This window comes from Hyaena hyaena, unplaced genomic scaffold (assembly GCF_003009895.1).
Source record: "Hyaena hyaena isolate Hyena2069 unplaced genomic scaffold, ASM300989v1 scaffold_81, whole genome shotgun sequence".
In the NCBI taxonomy this organism is placed as follows: domain Eukaryota; kingdom Metazoa; phylum Chordata; class Mammalia; order Carnivora; family Hyaenidae; genus Hyaena; species Hyaena hyaena.
In genome coordinates, this window is record NW_024080714.1 from 3801229 (window position 1) to 3821218 (window position 19990).

At 41.2% G+C, this 19990-nt stretch overlaps 1 protein-coding gene across 3 annotated transcripts in view; it reads left to right on the forward strand.

Annotated features, from left to right (window-relative positions):
- The first annotated feature begins 8214 nt into the window (after positions 1 to 8214).
- RGS17 (regulator of G protein signaling 17) overlaps positions 8215 to 19990 on the forward strand; it is a 93227-nt gene continuing 81451 nt past the window's right edge. For all 3 annotated transcript variants that reach the window (XM_039234129.1, XM_039234127.1, XM_039234126.1), the window contains exon 1: positions 8215 to 8336. The gene's annotated coding sequence lies outside the window, so the exon portion shown is untranslated. The remainder of the gene's footprint in view (positions 8337 to 19990) is intronic.

Here is a 19990-nt window from a genome sequence, read left to right on the forward strand (position 1 = left end):
CCAAGGTCAGATTTCTGTTGTCAATGGATTCGGCAGGAAATAGATGGAAAACCAGACAGGTATGTAGCATCAAAGATTTGGGAAGTAGGTATCAGGTAGCAAGTACTTGAATGATGACAAAAGGGCCCATCCAGAGACAAAGGGAACAAAACCAAAAGAGGAGATTTGAAGCCTGGGGTCAGGATTCAAGGTCAGAGCTGCACTAGGGTAAGAGGCTGGTAGATCTCTCTGCACTGCCCCTTTCTGGAATCCCTCTTGTTTTTTTGGACCAAGAGGCCCTGCGCAAACTATTGGTTAAGTCTGTTTATAGTAATTTATTAGTCTCAGCTGTGGGGCTATGATGGCTCTGGAAGCAGGAAGTCAAGCACATCATATTAAAGGAAAGTTTCTGCGATCAGGCCAAAACCAGTGGAGTCATCCTAGACTTCTCAAATTCCTTTATACCACACATCCAAACAGTCAGCAAATCCTGTAAACTCTACTTTGAAAATGTATCAAGCATCTTCCTACTCGTTCATACTCTCACTACTGCGACTCTGCTCTGGACCCTCGTCATCCTTCCTCCGGGCTAACTGCATTAACCTCCTAACCCCCACTCCTGGCTTCTGTTTCGCCCCCACTCAGTGTATCCTCAGGTTCGTCATCACAGTGGTCCTATGTGGTTGTTGTCTTTTTCTTATCGATCTTCAGCAGTTCTTTACAATCATTGCAAATAATCTTCTCAAAGACCGTAGTTTATTTTCCACGGCAGTCTGTGCAAAGCCTTCCAGTGGCTCTCCAGCTCACCCAGGGGATACACCAATGTCCTCAGCTACAAGGCAGCGCATAAGTACCTTCTCTTCTCTCCCTTACATCATCTCTTACAACATCTTCTCTCCCTTACCTCCTCCATTTGTTCATCTCTGTCCATTTGTTCACATGGCATGTTCTCACCTAAGGGCCTTTGCACTAGCTGTTTCCTCTGCTGGAATGTTCTTTCTCCAGAAAGCCACTAACTCAATCTCTTGCTTCCTTTACAGGTTGACTCACCTCAGTGAGGCCTTCTTTCCTACCCCCTATGTAATTTCCAAACCCCCTCCAGCTCACAAGCACACGCACTATCCTCTTTTCCTAACTTAGTTTTTCCCCTTAGCCCCTATAATGATCTAATTTACTATATATTTTACTTATTTACTTCGATGTTTGTCTCCATCGCTAGAAGAGAGGCCCCAAATGGGTAGCGATTTTTGTTCATTTTGTCTCTTGCTGTATCTGCAGTGCCTGGAACAGAGCCTACCACACAGCCACATCATAGATGCCCAGTATATATTGGCCAAATGATTAAAAAAAAAAAGAAGAAGTTAGGTACATTTATGTGTGGAAAAGATTCTGATTAAGACTTTATGACTAACTAGAAATAAAACTAAATTAAAGTTAACTTTGTTTAAATTTTAGATCACAGAATCAATAAAACTGAGACTCTTGATACCACATGTATGTGTGGATGTATGGAAATAACGTGTGTGGGGGCGTGTGTGTGAAAAAGAAAGAGAACATTCTCATGTGTTTAGTAAACCATTCTGGCCTTTGGTAATCAAGGAGCTTTTCAGAGCCTTTAACATGCCAGTGTGTTTATCGAATCCCAAGGAAGAAATTTACAGATCAATTTCCATTATCCCAGCTTATTGACCAAGTGAATTCATTGTTCTCAGAATACCAATTTTGGAGAAAAAGTAATGGTTTGAGGGTTCTTCAAGAACTATTATCCTGACTATCTACAACTCCCCTTTTTCAAAATCATTTGACTCCATATTAACTAGAATAGAGGTTTCAAATACTAGACAAATCTAACAACAGCATAGCAGACAGTGTTGAAAATCACAATCACCTTTCTTGCTTAATCTCAGATTTGGCCTCGGAATCTGTGCAACACACTAGTAGCAAGTGATTAAGTTGGAGATGAAACCAGTCTACCATACCCAAGATTCTACCCCTCCGCCACCACAATGTAGCCTCAATCTATATTTAAAACTTAATACGTTTATGTAAGTAAGTCATGCTAATCAAGTTTTCCCATACATATCCTGTTATTCTGAAACAACACACAATCATGCTGCCATATTGTGATTTCTAACCCAAATTTCTTTCCACACATCTCAGCATATATATACACAAATGGCTCTCATTTTTTACAGATCTCCTGAGAGGCGTAGTCAGCTATAACCACTGAGCTGAGCATGATCACTCTGGACTCTACACAACTCACTACTTTATTCCTTATGATCTGACTCATTTTACAATCTTCCAAGAGCCCTGCGCAATGCCTTGAAGGTGCTTAGTATTTTCTAAGTGGCTTTCAACTGAAAGTTTAACAAGTAACTTCCTATTTGAATATTATATTTAAATCCCTCCTTCCTTGAATTCCTATTTCAAATCTGCAAAGCCATTCAAAATTAGTTCCATGTAATACAAAAGAAAGTTCTCGGTGTGTACTTCAATGGGCCACTTTGATCATTTGCAGTTTCTGCGCTGTGCAGTTGAGAGTTCTGATTATAAAACAAACAATTTCCTCTTTCATCATTCTCTGCCCTACCTCCTGGAAAGAAAAAAAAAAAAATAATACCACATTATCTCAAGTGTCCTCGTTGATTTCTTCTGGTTCCTTCATGTATGTAAAGCCTACCTCACTTGGATTATAAATTCATGTCAAGGGTACGAATATTATTTTTCACTGTATTTCTATTTCCCACAATGCCAGGATAGACATTTCCTAAGAGCCTTTTGAGTGAGTGGGTGAATGAATTAATAGATGGATGGGACTAAATGGGCAATCATGCACAGTTTTAGGTAAATTCTGCTTAAATTCAAACGTGAAGACTTAGGTGAGGCTATGAAAGACGTGTGTATATTGCTTTAACATAGTCACATTGTGAAACTAGTTCACAGGAAATCAAGAAACCACAGAGCTTTTAGCAAAACTTTGACAATGTGAGTGTAGATTTCTGATTTACAACTTAAGTATCTTGCAATATGGATCTCAAAAGTTAGTCACCTGGGCCCTTCTAGATCATATACGCAATATGCATATACACAAGGATCTTCATTAACTTTATGCATCTCTGAACTTGCTCTGACATAAACCAGAACATAGTAAAGATGTGAGAAACTACTGTGAAATCAGACTACTGCCCCTCCCCCCCTTACTTCATCAAACCCTGCAGGTAGATCTGACAAAGCAAAACTCTGTTCCACAAACCAGCTACGATCACTTAGAAACCTTCAAAAGTCTCAAGATAATATAACATAGACCACTAAATTCTGCAATTTTTCTCCATCCACAAAGAATCTGATTGTAATAATCGAACATTGTCGTGTTCTCTGGTGAAATAAACATTTTGTTATTTTTCCATGTAGGAGCAGAGTAGTATTGTCCAATATTATATGAGAGATCTGTTGAATCAAACAATGTGAATATGCAGGGCCCATCAAATGAGCACTTTGTAAAGTACTTTGGGTGACTGACACTCGACTCTATGTTGAGAGAATTTATGATATACAAAACTGAGCATAACTGATAACAAAATCACATGGTGGTCTTTATAGCTGCTTGCATGAACCCATCCAATTAGATTGAGGTATAAATGCACTAATGTCATCCTAACAGAATAATATTGAGCCTTTTAAGTTTAATTCTGGTAACAGGGCACCTGGGTGGCTCAGTCAGTTAAGCATCCGACTTTGGCTCAGGTCATGATCTCTTGGTTCATGGGTTCGAGCCCCACTTCGGGCTCTGTGCTGACAGCTCAGAGCCTGGAGCCTGTTTCAGATTCTGTGTCGCCCTCTCTCTCTCTGACCCTCCCCTGCTCATGCTGTCCCTCTCTCTCTCTCTCTCTCTCTCAGAAATAAATAAAACATTTTTAAAAAGTTTAATTCTGGTAAGTTAAACAATTGAAGAAACTTTCATAACTCATGATTTATATAAAGTACATATGAAATGTAAAACTGTAAATATATCTCATCTTATATATTTGGGAATCAGCCTGTTTTCAACTAAATAAGTTCCCTGAGAACTTATCTCATGAGGTTTCATGAGAACCAGTTGGAGAAAGATGATAAGTTCTGTATACCAAAAAGAAAAAAAATGTGTTTAAGCAGTCATATTTTACCTATCTTTCTGGCTCTACTCTGGAGAAGTTTGCCTAGATGGACCAGTCAGAGTTTCCTAGATCCAAGCAAATTTCTTCCTTATCCATCTGTTTTTCAAAGGTATAACAGTTGATTTTAAATAAATGAGCATGTTGGAAAAGAGAGGATGAAATGTAAAGATGCTACATAATTTCATCCTGAAATAACCTTCTAAGGTTATCAAACTCACTGAGGTATATTTCAACTCTCCTAATGATGACAAATACCCCTAATTATGAATAAATGTGCTGTAAACATTTTGATGCTCTGTCCTTTTCCAATATCTTCTGTCTGCAAATATCTTGCTTGCAAATCTCCTGTCTCCAAATCTGCTGCTGTATCCAGATTCTACTTGAAAAATGCATTCCTAATGGTATGGAAATGATCATGATCAAACAGTGCTTTTCATAGTTACCACACAGCTGCTTGATAATGATAAGCTCAAGGAGCTCTGAGATTCTGCACAAAGAGAAGGCATCCCCATGGCTAAAATAAACTGAAATCAATTTCTGACTCATGTATAATAATTTTATGTAACATTTACATTTTTTGCAAAAAGACTTGAAGACATAAGACCAGGCATATAGTAGACATTAGCAAAGTTTATTGAATTGAATTCTTCTCCTAGTCATTATTTGATGCATTGGTGTTGCAGGTATTTCCTGAGACCCAGATACACACATAGATTGCAAGCGGTCAGACTCTATGAGGTGAAGGTCACTAAAGCTGTGGTCACTTCCACCGTCTCTTCAACACTCAGAGCGTAGGCAACATATCCAGTTTCTAAATCACCGTCATTGAAGATTCTGGCTAGTGCATAAAGGATTACACAACAAATTGCAACTGTGAAAGAAAGTCACCAAGAAGTTACATTTGACTTCAGGAAGTCAATTACTGACAGAATAGCCAGCTTGTCGCAGATGTAAAAAATGCCCAAACAGCCATTATTACATTTTAGTTCATGGAAGTAAAAGATCTCTCTCTCTCTGACTGAGCTTGTTATAAAGTTGGTTCTGGGAACACTACTCTGGCATCTAGTTTAAATGTGCGACAAGGAGCGATCTTTGGTAGAGTGGGCAGAGGAAATGAGGTAGAATTTCTGTGCACTTCTGGGAAAACAACAGATTCTCATACGCAGCAGTGAGGATCCAAGAAGAAGGAGCATCAGAAAAAATAAAGAATGTTTTCTTCTAAGTGTGTTATTTATTCATTCAATCATTAATCCATCCGCTAAATCCGGACCATATGCAATGTGCCAAATCTTGTCCTGGGCATTAGAGATAAAACAGTAAAAAGTGTAGGCAAAGCTCTTGAGATACATTATTGTAGAGGGGGGAGAAGGAGATAATAAACAAGTAAACAAATGCAAGCTGACTCAGATAATGAAAAGTATTTGGAAAAAAATAAAGCAAGAAGATGCAAGAGAGAAGAACAGTGGGGAAGATTACATTGGGTGGCTAGGGAGAGCCCGAGTAGGTGACACCTGAACAGAGACCTATAGGATATTAAGGAGCCTACTCTAAAGAATTGGGGGCAGAGGACTTCAGGCAGAAAGAACAGCAAGTACTATAAGTGAAACTTACTCAAGAAAGTAAAAGAAATAGGCTGATGTGGCTACACCACACATAGCTGTGATGTATGGGAGCACAGTCTGGGAGAACTAGGCTGGGACAAGGTTACATAAAACCTCGGAAGTGGTAAGGATTAGACATTGTATTTAAAGCACAATGAAAACTCATTGGAGAGTTTTAAGCAGAAGCATGGCATGATGGGATTATGGTTTTTTTTAATATTTTTATTTATTTCTAGGAGAGAGAGAGAGAGAGAGAGACAGCATGAGCAGGGAAGGGTCAGAGAGAGGGAGACACAGACTCTGAAATAGGCTCCAGGCTCCGAGCTGGCAATCAGTACAGAGCCCGACGCGGGCCTCGAACCCACGAGCCACGAGATCATGACCTAAGCGAAAGTCGGACGCTTAACCGACTAAGCCACCCAGGTGCCCCAATGGGATTATGTTTTTAAAAGATTGCTCGTCTGTTGTTTAGAGAATGTGTTGTCTTGGGGTTGTGGAGGAGAAACTAATTGGTGGCTTTTGGGGTAGCTCCTGGGAGGGATGAGAGAAGCTTGGACCATGGTTAAGGCAATAAAGAGAGAGAGAGAGATGTGGATGAATTAGAGATATATTTTGGAGGTCATGACAAGGTGACTCGCTAATTAATTAGATGTGGGGTAAAAGAGACAAAACAAAGATAACTTCTTACTTTTTGACTAGAGTAACTAGGTGAAACAATTTGGAGAGGAACAGGTTTGGAGGGGGTGGATGCTGGAGTTCTGCTTCTAGAATGTCTGTTAAACATAATAATAGCATCTACCTTGTAGAGAAAATAAGAAACATATGTAAAACATTTAGATCAGAACTTAACACACAGTAATGGCTCAATAACTATTAACTAGTGTAATTGTTCTTCAAATGGAGCCATGAAGGTAGTTAAGAACATAAAAGAGTTCCACAAAATCAGGACTGAAGATACAAATCTGGGAGTGACATGGGACTTGGGGCTGCTCAAAGCATGACAGTGTTTTTTTTTAACTTTTGTTTTGAAAAAACTTTTTTTTTCCATCGTGGACCAATACTTTTGTAAAACTCAACAAAAACGAATTGCTTTGCAAATATAAGCAAACACAAAAGTACAACGGACTAACATGCTTGGATGCCAAGGCAATGTCAAATTGTTGTGCAAGTTTCTAAATGTTCCTCTTTATATCTGTGCTTCTCTCTCACTACAGACCGGTAAGGAACAATTTGGGACCATCACCCGGCCAGGGTACACACTTTGAAGAGCACTCATACTCAAAGCACTCATACTCAAAGCCGTGATGTAGCTAGAGAAAGGAGGCCCTGGAGCAAACCAACCCTGAGACCCATTTAACTCAGTAGAGGTGAGGAGGGAGGAAGGAGGAGGGAGGAGGGAGGAGGTCAGGAGGGTGTGCAGTGTGGGAGCTTGAAACAACCACAACACTGTTAGAATGTAGGAGCACACAAGCAATGGGAAATCATATATATTTACAAGTAATCAGTTTTAAGTAGGTATACGAAAAAAGCCTAATCATTCCAGCCAGGAACTCACTCCTCTTCCCACAGATGTGACATCTCAAGAGAGACACCCGCTTCCCTAATTCACCCTCACAAACACTTCAGTTTAATCATCAGAGATGCAATCTAGCGTTCATGATGCATGAAGCATCCAAAGCGTCTTCACTACCAAGCTGGGCTCCGCTTGCGAAGGAACAGTGATCAGACCTGATAGTACCTAACTGTCCCCAAAGGATGCTCCAAGCCCCTAGCATCCACACTGCTGTTAGTAATTCACGACTCTTGCCTTGCCACCGCCTTTTCTCATTCAAGACTCCGGCCTCAGTGGTCCAGGCGCCTGACACAGACTCTATGCCCCAGACCAGATCTGAAATCATTCTTAAAGACAGAAGGGTCAGATTTCTGGGTGCCGATGGCAATAAAGAAGTCTTCATACAGTCCAGTGCTTTGGTGAGCAAAACTTGCTTAACCCCACACTTTCTCGAACCTTCCCGCAGGGACTGCTTCCCCTGGGACCCTACCGCTGCAGAGCTTCCCCCCCCCCAACCCCCCATTAAAGACACGCTTCTGGTTTCCAGCGGTCTCCCAGGGCGCACGAGAAACAACGCGGCCTGCGGGCGGACGTGAAGTTGAAGGAGCCCGGGAGGCTGAGCCTCTCCGAGCCCAGGTCCGCGAGGCTCCCGCGGAGCTCCGCGCAGAACCCCCCACCCCGCATCGGGGGCGCGCCGCCGGGGCGCGCGCGCGCGCGCGGGGGGGCCGCGCCGCCGGGAGGGGCGGGGCCGTGACTCACGCGGCCGCGAGCCGGGGGCAGCAGAGGCGCCGCGCGCCGAGCCGGGCGAGGGGCTGCGCCCGCCCGCGGGGCGCATGCGCGCTGCCGCGCGGCGCCCGCGGCCTCCCCGCCCACCCTCCCCCCTCCCCTTCCCCTCTCCCCTCCATCCTCGCGGCTCTCGCTCTCTCCTCGGCCGCTGGGTGCTGAAGTTGGGCGGATGGCAGCCCAGCCGCTCCGCTAGAGGACCGCGCAGCCCAGCCTCGCGCCCCCGGACGCACCGGTGCGCTGCCCACACCTCCAGGCGACGGGGTAAGATGTTGCCTCTGGAACCGAGCGGTGCTGAGTAAATGACATCAACATGTCTGCTTTGCACCGAGGGATGAATTTTGTGGAAGGTGGTGGCTGGGGGAGGTGAAGGGGAGAGGGGGCGGTGAGTGCGGCCGCCCGAGCCCCGGCAGGGCGAGCGGGGCCCGCGCCGCGGGTTTGGGAAGTTCAAGCCCGCGTCGCCGGCGCCGCGCGGTCCGCCCGCCGCCTCCAGCTGCGGCCGGGGGGCCGGCGGGTGTGCTGCCGCCCGGGGAGCCTCGGTCGGGTCCGCCGCGGGGAGCTGCGCGCCTGGGGGAGCTCGCGGGGAGGCCGGGGGCGACGGAGACCCCGCGGGGGCGCGGGGTCCTGCGGGAATTTTGTGGCTGTTTGTCAGAAAACCGAATGTGAAATTACCAGTGCCCGTTCGCCCGATCACCTCGGGGTGGTGGTTTTTTTTTTTCTTTCTTTCTTTCTTTACCTTTGGGCAAATGCACTAACCAGGTGGAGAAGGTGTCAGCCTAAGGGATTGCAAAAATGCTATACCTTGAGCATGGGTGAGGTGTCCGAGTGGGGTGTGTGTGTGTGTGTGTGTGTGTGTAGGGCGTGGGGGTCTCTTTTGTTCCTCCCCTCCCGTTAGTCGTAGCAAAGGGAGTTCTTGTGTGCATGGTTTAAGGTAGATTTCACAGGCACCGAGGGCACCGGGAGGAGGAACGCCCACCCGCCCCCTTAGCCTCCGTCCGGGTGGGTGTATCCGAGCCTCCCCTGCTGGGGGTGATGGTGACTGTGTTATCGATGGAATCACAGTTTCGTAGCTCCCTCCTCGCCAGCCTCGGTCCTCCTCTGCTTTCTGGTGCTGCGGCAGAGACTGCATGCAGACGCGCGGCCGTTTCCCCTTCTCCCAGCCTGCGGGTCTCCGGGAAAAATGTCGGAGGGCTGGGGGATGGCGGAGGGACAGAGCCGACCTCGGAAGCCGAGGAAGGGAGATGCCCCTCGGGAGCGGGAGGCTGTGGGCAGCGCGTCCCGGGCAGCCCGCGCCAGCCTCGGGAGTCGCCGGGCTCCTGGAGACTGAGCCGGGTCGCCTGGCCCAAAAGGTGCCCGAGGTGCGGGGACCCGCCCTGCGTCCTCGGCCAACGTCCGGACCCCGGGGCGCTGCTCGCCTGGGACAATCTTAGCCGCTCCGGGGGGACTCACCCTGGCTCCTGGCAGAGTTTTCCTAAACCTCCCCGACCCTTCGAAAAATGCCTCCTTCTTTAAAAGTCTCTAGGAAGGTTTGTCTAGAGAACTTTGCAACCTTCCCATAGTTTGTTTGTTTTTGTTTTTTTAAATTTCTTTTTGGATTGTTTTACAGGGAGATTATTTCTATCATGGGAAGGCTATTATAAATAATAGAGAAAAATATAATAGTTTGGTTCCCGTTTAGAATAAACACTTCTGAGACTGAATATCATCTGCATTTCCGGCGTTCATACATGCCGGTTTTCCGGGGAATGCATCCTTCCGAAATCATTTAATTGGAGAAATGAGAAACAATTTTTACAGTTGAAGTGGAAAATAATGCTTTCCTCCTGGTCTCATGGCTCCTAGACATTATGGGTATTAAATAATTTCGAAAACTGATACTGTACAAATTGTGTTTGTTTCTAAAGTCTCTTTAAGTAATAATAGCAGGTATCCATGAAATATACATTATAGCACTGATATCTAACACAAAGATGATTTGTACTCCGCTTAAATGAATGAGCAGTTTGACTTCCGTCAGTTAAGTTGCTGTTATTAAGCCATTTCTTCTGTTAGCATGAACTAAAACAGTAATTACTGGAGAGTAGATTTACTCATTGTTTTTATCATCTTGAAAAACTGTAGTTAGAGAAACCATGGGAAGGTAGTTTACGATTTGTGGAGATGATAAAACAAGTGCTTATTATTGTGAAAAGATTGGATGGTATCCTATATTAAATAAAGTGAATCTCCATGGCAGTGACACCTGATCTCAGAACTATGGGCACTCATCCTTCCTCCTAAATTTGTAGTCTGAAAGCTTAAGAGAATCATCTAATTTATGAACAGCATAAGGAATCTATTGTACCAGTTTAGACCTTTTTTGCTCTGGTTTCTTGGTGATTCCTTGGTGTTTAATCCCCATGGAAGAGAATTAACAAGGAGATTTAATTTGCTTTCTGTGTTCAATTCTAAGGCATCCTAGCCTTCCTTCTCAAAGAGGTATCTCTTTGCTTTTAGGGATCTTCCTATGGGGTCCAAATTTATTTGAACTCAGTGTTCAAAGTCTAAGTTACTGTCATTCCTATGGACTTCCCCCTTATGCTTTTGCTTAATAACATTCCTTAACATTTCCTACCACTAGGGCCTGGGGCTTTGTAGACTAGGAGATTAGATATAGATATAGATAAAATATATTTATATATGTAAATAAACAAATATAAATATATATTTAAATAAATAAGTATATAATAAATAAATATATATACTTAAGTATATGTATTCTTACTTGTTTGATCTTATTATAACAGCCAAATAAAAGGAAATGATCTAAGTATGTCAATAATAATTCTGATTGACTCATAAATTAAAAGGTAGGAAAGCATTTACTGGTTAATCTACAGCTGTAGAGACAGTGGCCTTCACATTAGAAGTCTATTTGCTGAAAGACATGGGCTTTTCTGGAAAAATGGAAGGTGGGCATGGACAAAGAGGTATGGAGCCAAGAAGGATGGAAATCCATCCAACTGCATTTGTGCTAAGAATCCTTTTTCTGATGGTCTATCTCTGCTTCCTTAACAAAGAAAATACTGTGCCACCCAGAAGGGCAACTGTAAGGACCAGTGTATAGCCTGTGGATGAGAATAATACTAGGTGATGGTAAAAGCATTTTAGTTCATCTGACTAGTATAATTAGAGTAAAAGTATGGATGCATTGTAGAGCCTTCTCATTGTGTGACGTTTACAGGGGGGTGTCATAGAGCCTCAGAAATCCTAGCAGTTTTTATGGAAAGATTTAAAAAAAACATACCTTAGATGTACATAGCCAGGATTTTCGGTTTTAAATTGACAGTCTCGCCACCTTCCCTATCCCTTCCCATCTCTACTTATCCCCCAAAGACGTTCCCAATATCCAAAGAAAGCCCTTTAGTCTGGGCTTCCTGATTATGTGCCAACATCTAGCACAATACCTGGCAAAAGGTAGATCTTAGACAAGTATTTCTTAAATGAATAAATTTTGCAGAATTGAGATGGCTCACAAAAGTCATTGGGATTACCTTTATTAAAAGGAGTGCTCATGCTCATTACCAAGTATATCAGTTTGAGTTCCTAAAGATCCTGTTCATGGTCCCACCTCTTTGGAGGAAGCAATTTTTAGAATCGTCACTTTGGGAATCTGCATCTTTTTACAACATTTATATTATTGATTTGCCTTCAGATTATAAAAGCAGCATATGCTTATTTTAGATCCCCTAGAGCGCATAAAAATATGTGAAAAAGAAAATTAAAATTACCTGTGGGCAAACATAGACGTGATGAGCAGGAGCTTTGGGTCAGGCTGATCTTAGTTTATGTCCTGGTTTCTCCACCTAAGAGCTTTGTCATTGTGGTGAAGTTACTTACCTGTTCGATTTCCTCAGATATACACCAGGGATAAAACCCACCTCCTGGGATTTTTGTAAGCATAAATGTAATGCAGTGTAGATAAGGTGCTGAATGTGTGCCTGGCATGTACTAAGAACTTAAAATTATCCCAATGGCTAAAGAATTGCTGTTGAAAATACAGAGTAGGGGTGCCTGGGTGGCTCAGTTGGTTGAGTGTCTGACTTCGGCTTAGGTCACGATCTCATCTCTGTGAGTTCAAGCCCTGCTTCAGGTTCTGGGCTGACAGCTCGGAACCTGGAGCCTGCTTCGGATTCTGTGTGTGTCTCTCTCTCTGCCCCCTTTCCACCTTTTCAGAGCTTTCTCTCTCTCTCTCTCTCTCTCTCTCTCTGTCTCTGTCTCTCTCTCTCCCCAATATAAATAAATATTAAAAAAAAAAAAAGAAAATACAGAGTAGTTTACCACTATGCACAATAAGTACTATTTTTTAAAGACTCAGAATCATATTGTAGAACTTCATACTTTTTAAAAAAAATTAATTTTACTTTGTTGGTGTTTCCCAGGAAATTAAAACTGGTATTTTTTTTAACAAAGTGGTATTTTTAATACAGTTTAGTGACTGTGAAATAATTCAACTTATGGATGTCTTTATTTAGTCATTGTTTTATTTTTAGGTTTTTATGTTATTTCCCATATTTTACTGTTGTAGCTGATGTACATCCTTAGGCCTGGGTTTTGTTTCCATATATGTGTAACATTTTTTTTTTTTTTTATTTTCTAGACTTGATGCTTAGAGTAACAGCATACTATTACCAACATACTATCATTTTTTGAAAACTCTTTGCTAACTTGATAAATGAAAATGATACTTTTTAAACTTTTATTTCATTTGTTACTAATTATTATGCTAATGACTTTTTTGACATGTCAAAAAGAAAGCAATTTTTTTTGTGGTCATTAAGGATAGCTTGTTCAAGTCTTTTGCCCATTTTTCTGTTGGCATTCGGGTACATTTTTCTTATTTATTTGAGTGCTAATGTTAATTTTTAAATATGGCAGAAGCACACAAAGAAAGAAAGTGCTTAGTGACCGAGAGGACTTTTGGCAAAGACTACTGAGATGGTGGTGGCTGAACCAGACTCCAGCTCAGCAGGAGTGGAGCAGACATCACCAAAATCTGGACATGGATCAGCCACAGGATTTGGGCTGCTGTGGCGTCCCTAACATACTGTCACCTGCCACAGAACCTGGGCTTTCCAAAGTGTACAGTCCCTTTCAGAAGCCCAGAGTCCCTTAGTAGTTAGAGTCTGCTGTTTTTCTGTTTGGAGACACACACACACACACACACACACACACACATACACACAAACTCACACCTTACTATAAGATGAGTTCTTGGGTTTTCATGGATTGTTTCTGTCAGTTGCCAATGCTGCAGAACTTTTGAGTTTTCCCAAGATAAAGGAAATGGAAGGGTAATATAAGAGTAGCTGGGGCGCCTGGGTGGGTTTGTCGTTTAAGCGCCGACTTTCGCTTAGGTCATGATCTCGCGGTTCGTGGGTTCCAGCCCCGCCTCAGGCTCTGTGCTGACTGCCAGCCTGTTTCAGAGTCTGTGTCTCCCTCTCTCTCTGACCCTCCCCTGCTCACGCTGTCTCTCTCTCTCTCCTAGAAATAAAAAAAAAAAATAGTAGCTGGAAGTCCTACAGAGCATTAATTGAAGTTTCTCATCAGAATGAAATCAATTAAGTTGAGTTATAAAACCATTTCCGATTGGAATCTTATTTCAGATTTTCAGCTGGAGGTAACATTTAAATATTTAAAAGGTGAGAATCTAATCTAGTCTCTTAATGAGTTCTCTACCTGGAATGTTTCACAAGACTCAGTGCTCTTCTAAGCTCCTGGTTTTGACTTTTTAAATTCTATGACTTTTGACAAATTTGGTTTCAAAAGCTTGAGTAGTTGGCTTGAAAAATCTGTGAAGTCCCTTAGATAGGAAACTACATAGAAAGCGTAAACTTTTATGTTACTGCTGGTGCCACTTCCTCAAATATAGTAAAACCTCAGTAATTCAGAATCAACGAACTTGGAATTTATAGAATGGGAGGCCCCTATAGGAAAAGTGGTTGTGGTAGAACAGGAAGTCTTGTTTCAGATAGAACTGGATTTGAATTCTTGCTCTCCTCTTTACTAGATGTGCAGGCTTTTTCATCAAAGTATATAAATGCCTCAGACTTGAAATTCTAGCATGAATAATAAACATCTAAAATCTCTCTGAATTTCTTAAACTTTGTGTTTGAGATTTTTTTAATATCTGTGTCAATAAATATAATTTTATTATAGACAATGAATGTGGTTCACAAAGCAAATATTTACTTCCTTGTATTAGGTCACAGGCTTTTCATAGTACGGCTGATTGTCTTATGAATTACAAAGGTTAGAATTCAAGAGCCATGACATTACAATAAAACAGACACCACCCAGGGGAAATTATGACATAAATGAAATGAGCAGGTAAGTGTTTATTTCATTTCTTCAATTATCTCAGGTCTCCCCAATGGTATAGTGAGTTAAATCTGGAGAAAACTCTTCCATTAAAGTTGACAACACCATCTCTCTTTCTAGTCTCTGTGAGAGGCAGGGGCTTGTTTTTGCTATATTATGAAAGGCTATCTGATCTAGGGATTTTAGGAGTCAGTTTTGGTTGTAGGAAAACCAACCCATGTCTCTACCCTGTTTCTCTCACCTCTTCCACATTTTCAGGCTTCAGTTAATCAGCATCAACAAATATGTGCAAGTCTGCTGTAGGAAAAGTGGTAATCTGTGTGATTTAATTTAGAAGATGTAAAAAAGCATGTGGAAACTTGCCCTTGAAAGAAAGAGACTTTTTTTTTTTTTTAAAGCAGAGAATGTAATTCTTTAGAATGACCCCAGATTCGGGATTCAAATAACGAGAGATTTAGCCTGAACCTTGTTGAGCCTTGGTATCATCATCTATAAAATTGAAGATCCCCACAGTATATGCCTCAAAATTGTGGAAGCATTAAGTGAAATAATGTCTGTAAAAATGCTTCATATATTGGCAATAACTAGCCAAATGTTAGATGTTGTACTAGAGTTAGATAATTTAAACTAATCTAAGAAGCATCATGTAGATGATAAATACTTGAAGGGATTTTAATTTCTTGCCACTATTTGCCTTAACTAATGGGGTCCTTACTAGTGTTGAAGTTATTCTCTGTTTGCTGTGTTATCCTTTCCTGACCAGCTTGTTTAACCAACCAGTTGAATGAACACCCATATTCATTCATAAACACTGTTGAGTACCTACTACATGCCAGACTCTGATAAGATTTTTGGATGCAGAAATTAATTAAACGTGGCCCCTTTCTAAAAGGACTTTACACACAGAATTCTTCAACTTATTATTTTGCTTCTATCTAGTGAGCACTGACCATTGTGTTTGCAAGTCACAACTAAAAACAAGGTGGAAGTAATGAGTAAGGATCTTCTTAGGATTTAGCGGTTTTGGGCTAATTGACCTCAAAGTATAGACTTCGCTACCCCTAATGAAAGGGGACTAAGTAGAGACTCAGATGAGAGGAAGGGAAAGCAGGAAGTGGTTCTGGCTGGTGGGTGATTTAACTACCACCTCCACAATCTGAAGAACAAAAGACTGGAAGCTTAATGCTTTCTGTGAATTCACACCAACTCCCATTTCTCTCTTATTAACGTAAAAAATGTATACATACATCTGTATTGTGCCTTTCCCTCCCTCACTTAAAAATTACCTGGATCATCATCAAAATATAAATTAAAGTATATTAAAATGTTGGGGGAGGGGTGAGCAAAGGGAGTCAGAGAGAGTGATACCCCCACCTTCCTTAGGATCCACATTTCCTATGCAATAAAAATATTATAGAATTTTCTCCTGATACTATTGACATTCCTTCTTTGATAATCTTTTTGTAATACAGTAAATTGACCAGAAACCCAGAATGCTATTTTCAGATTTAAAAAAATTACATTTGATTTTGGAGAAAGAAAACCATCTTCAACACGTACTTATTGAAATTATTAGGGTAATCTCTTAATCTAGCAACTAGATGTATCCTGATCTAGGAAGATTTGATATCATTAATAAGATCAGGATAGAGACTTCAAATCCTCCTAGAAAAAGGTGAAAAGACAGTTAACTTGCCTACACATAGTAATGAGAGACATTAACATTATGAATGAATTATCTTGAAGGTAAGTTAAATCCTCATTTCAGCCACTACATTTAGCTTGCTTGTCATTAAACCTTTAACTGAGCTGCTGATAAGTAACTATATGTGATAATTTGAGATTTGACCTATTTCTTTCTCAATTTATTTCTACCCAGCACTACCATACCATACAGCATTTTCCTGTGCCCTATGAGTTTAGATGATCAAGACGTACATAAAAGCAAAGGAAAATCCAATATCTTCAACGAGTGTACTAAGACAGTGCTTTTAAAGCAATACAATGACCTATATAACTTACAAACTTATCACCAACTGAATGCTGTATTTTGAATTGGAGTGTTAAATACTCTAATGTAAATTAGAGTATTAAATATTCCAGCGTGGAATAATATAAATAATAATATTATTTTTTCCCTACTTACTGTGTGGGTGAAACATGACATCTGACTTACCTTTTTCTCTCTTTGTATTATTATTGGTATGATTGGTATTATAAGCAGTATTTCTAAATAGATAAATTGAAGAGAAAGGAGTAGCAATTCTTTTTGTACATCTAACATTTTATAGAAAATAGGTGTGCACGTTATTTTATATAATTTTAGGACAGTTAAATAATTTTGGCCTGAAACTTAAAACATATCAAGAACTCAAATATTAAGTCTGGCAGGAAAATAAAATAAAACAAAGCCACCCTGCTGTTTTATTTTCATCTGGTAGTCAGGAATATACCAGCCTGATTTTCATATCTCTGTTAGCTTACGAGTAAATAATACAGGCAATTTTGCTTCAAGCCATTAGAGCCCATGTTTTCTTAATCCGCTCCTGTCCGGTAATCTGAGTTTTTGCCAATGGAGAAATATTTTAGACTAGATTATCCTTAGGAAATCCAATGCCTAATGACCCACCTATATTTGTATAAGTCCTGGATTTAGTTGAAGATATATTTATATATCATTTTTTAATGCTAATAACCAAAAGGTAGAGAATCCTTATACACTGGTGTTGTCTTCATAGTTTAATATTTTGGAGAGGTAATTTACTGTGTCAGTGTCTGAGTACATGTGTGTGTTTCCCCTTTTTGTTTGTGGGTTGATAGCCAGAAAGCAGCAGACCTGATGCCTGTGTAATCCTAGCCAAGTGTTTAGGAAGGAAAGATGTGCACTGTAGAACACAGGGGAAGAACCAAAGAGATAAGAAAAGTCAAGTAAAAGGAAGACTGAGCTCAGCAAACAAGACTATTAGCTAAAAACTGATTACATCTTAAAGTATAATATCATTCAATACATTATTATGTAACTCTGCTGTATTATGTAACCACTTCCAGTTTTGTGAATTCATGTGACCTGATCATAAGAAGGTAATTTTTTTTCATTAATTCAGTAATTTCATTGACTGAACATCTGAGTAATACAAGTGGTATTTTATGATGTAGAATTTCATTAAATAAATGTTAATTCCAGGAAGGAAAAAATGTGAAGCACTTTTCTTGACCTGATAATAGGTTATGTTGAATAGTTAAAAATTCTTCTAGGTAATACCAGAATTCACTCACATTTATAAAAAAAAAACTCCAAATTTTTCTTTTAAATTTAACTACTCCTAAGTCCATCTTATATAAATTCAATTTTATTTTTATGATATAAAGAGACCTTCGCATTTAAATATCAGCAAGGAATAAATACACGTTCTCAGGTTTGTTTTATTGAGCAGTAAGGCAATGCAATGACTTCATGGCCACACTATTAAGATTTTAAGGGAGTGACCGGTGTGCTTGCAAAAGATTCTCTGTTCATTGTCACTGCGATTATTTTTAAGAGAAAGTGGATTTATTTATGGTTTAGTAGGATCACTGTGCTGGCCTTTGACTACCAGCCCTGGGAATTCTAGCCTGGTTAATTCTCAGGGAAGAAGAAAGAGTTCTTGTGCTTGAGGGTAGAGCCCACCATCTGAAAAATGAAATCAGAAGCAGGCAGGGATAATGGAGAGAGTTCTCTTTTGGGTCATCTCTAAGTATGGCTGGTGTGGGGCTGATTTTCCAAGTGTTTGCATTAGATTGCCAGGTTTCCTTCAGGTTCAGCCAGTCATCAATTTCACTGTTTGTTTGTTTCCTGCTTCCTTATTTGTAATTAATGCAGCTAAATTGGAGCCCTCCTCTGGATCTGGAAGAGTAAAATGCAATAAGCCGTAGCTAAGATGTAAGGAGCCTAAAGAGCAGTGGAAAAAAGAAATATGTATGTATATTGGTATCGCTTTTCTATCCTAGGAGAGAAACAAAGTGCATGAGAACTCAGAAACTTTAGATCCATTTTTGACGGCCAGACCCAGGATCTGGCACAAGTTTCATAGAGGTTGTGACATTTTCTCAAGTTACTGAAAGATAGAATTTTGACAGGCAAACAAAGGCCTCCCGGGCTCAAAGACCGTGTGCTTGAAGGTGCAGGACTAGGAACATTTGAAAAATACTTTGTGGCACAGTTTCCCAGAAGTGTATGGTACATGCAGGAAACCATAGGATGATTAGACCAGAGAGGAGACAGACGCCGGTGGGCGCTGACATCAGCGTGGGGAGGAGTGCAGGGTAAGAGCCGTCTTCATCAGGCCTGAGCGGTGGGGGGGGGGGGGTTGGTGGTGGGGCTGGAGGGAAGCTGCTGTCCAGGTGAGAACAGCTGAACCTAGACTGGGAAACAGAGAAAAGCCCAGCCTAAGGCAGTAGGAAGATGACATTGTGAGAACATGTTCAACTCCGAGCCTTCACGACTTGGTCACAAATGAGATTTTGAAGATGTAAAAGGAATTTCAAAGCTGATGTGGAGGACTTGAGCCTATATGCCTGGGTAATACAGGTGCCATTAAGAAATGGTTTGATGTACTCATCGGAGTTCTGGGAGCTGTCGAGAAGGCTATTGGTTAAAAGCCTAAGGCAGGTCTGCTCTTAGGCTAGCTAGGTCAGCAGAGGCACATACATAGTGTCTAGAGTGAAGCGGGTGACAGTTCTGTCCTGCATGTTCAAACCACAACTGGAATGTTATTTTGAATTTCTTTCCTCCTGGACACCATAGTTGAAGGTTTGCAATACAGACGGTAAAATTAACAAAATCCAGTAGTTCATGTGAAAAGTGATTGATTGGAGGGGTACCTGCTTAGCTCATCCATTAAGTATCTGACTCTTGGTTTCAGCTTAGGTCTTGATCTCAGGGTTGTGAGATCAAGCCCCACATTGGGCTCAGCACAGAGTATGGAGGTTGCTTGTGATTCTTTCTCTCTGCCCCTCCCCTGCTCATTTTCTCTCTCTCTTTCTTCTCTCTCTCTCTCAAAATAAATAAATACACTTAAAAAAGTGATTGGGGGACACCTGGGTGGCTTAGTCAGTTAAGCATCCAACTTTGGCTCAGGCCATGATCTCACAGTTCATGAATTTGAGCCCTGCATCAGGCTCTACATTGTGGAGCCTACTTGGAATTCTCTCTCTCTCTCTCTCTCTCTCTCTCTCAAAATAAATGAATAAACTTAAAAAAAGTGACTGGAGGAATTTGTATTTTCTGAACCTGGGATAGAGTAGCTCCCCTAGAGAATATGTGTATGTCATCATTTGGAGGAGACTCATGGGCATGATTGGATTAATTAAAAATTGCCCCGGTGATGTAATGGGAATAATAAAGCCACATGGCAGAGTTGTAGAGAGATAATATGTGCAGTGGCCCTGGCACACGTCTGGTATTCAGGCCATCTTAGCTCTTAATGTTACACTTAAGAATGGCATTAGAGGGGCGCCTGGGTGGCTCAGTCAGCTGAGTTTCCAACTCTCAGTTTCAGCTCAGGTCATGACCGCACAGT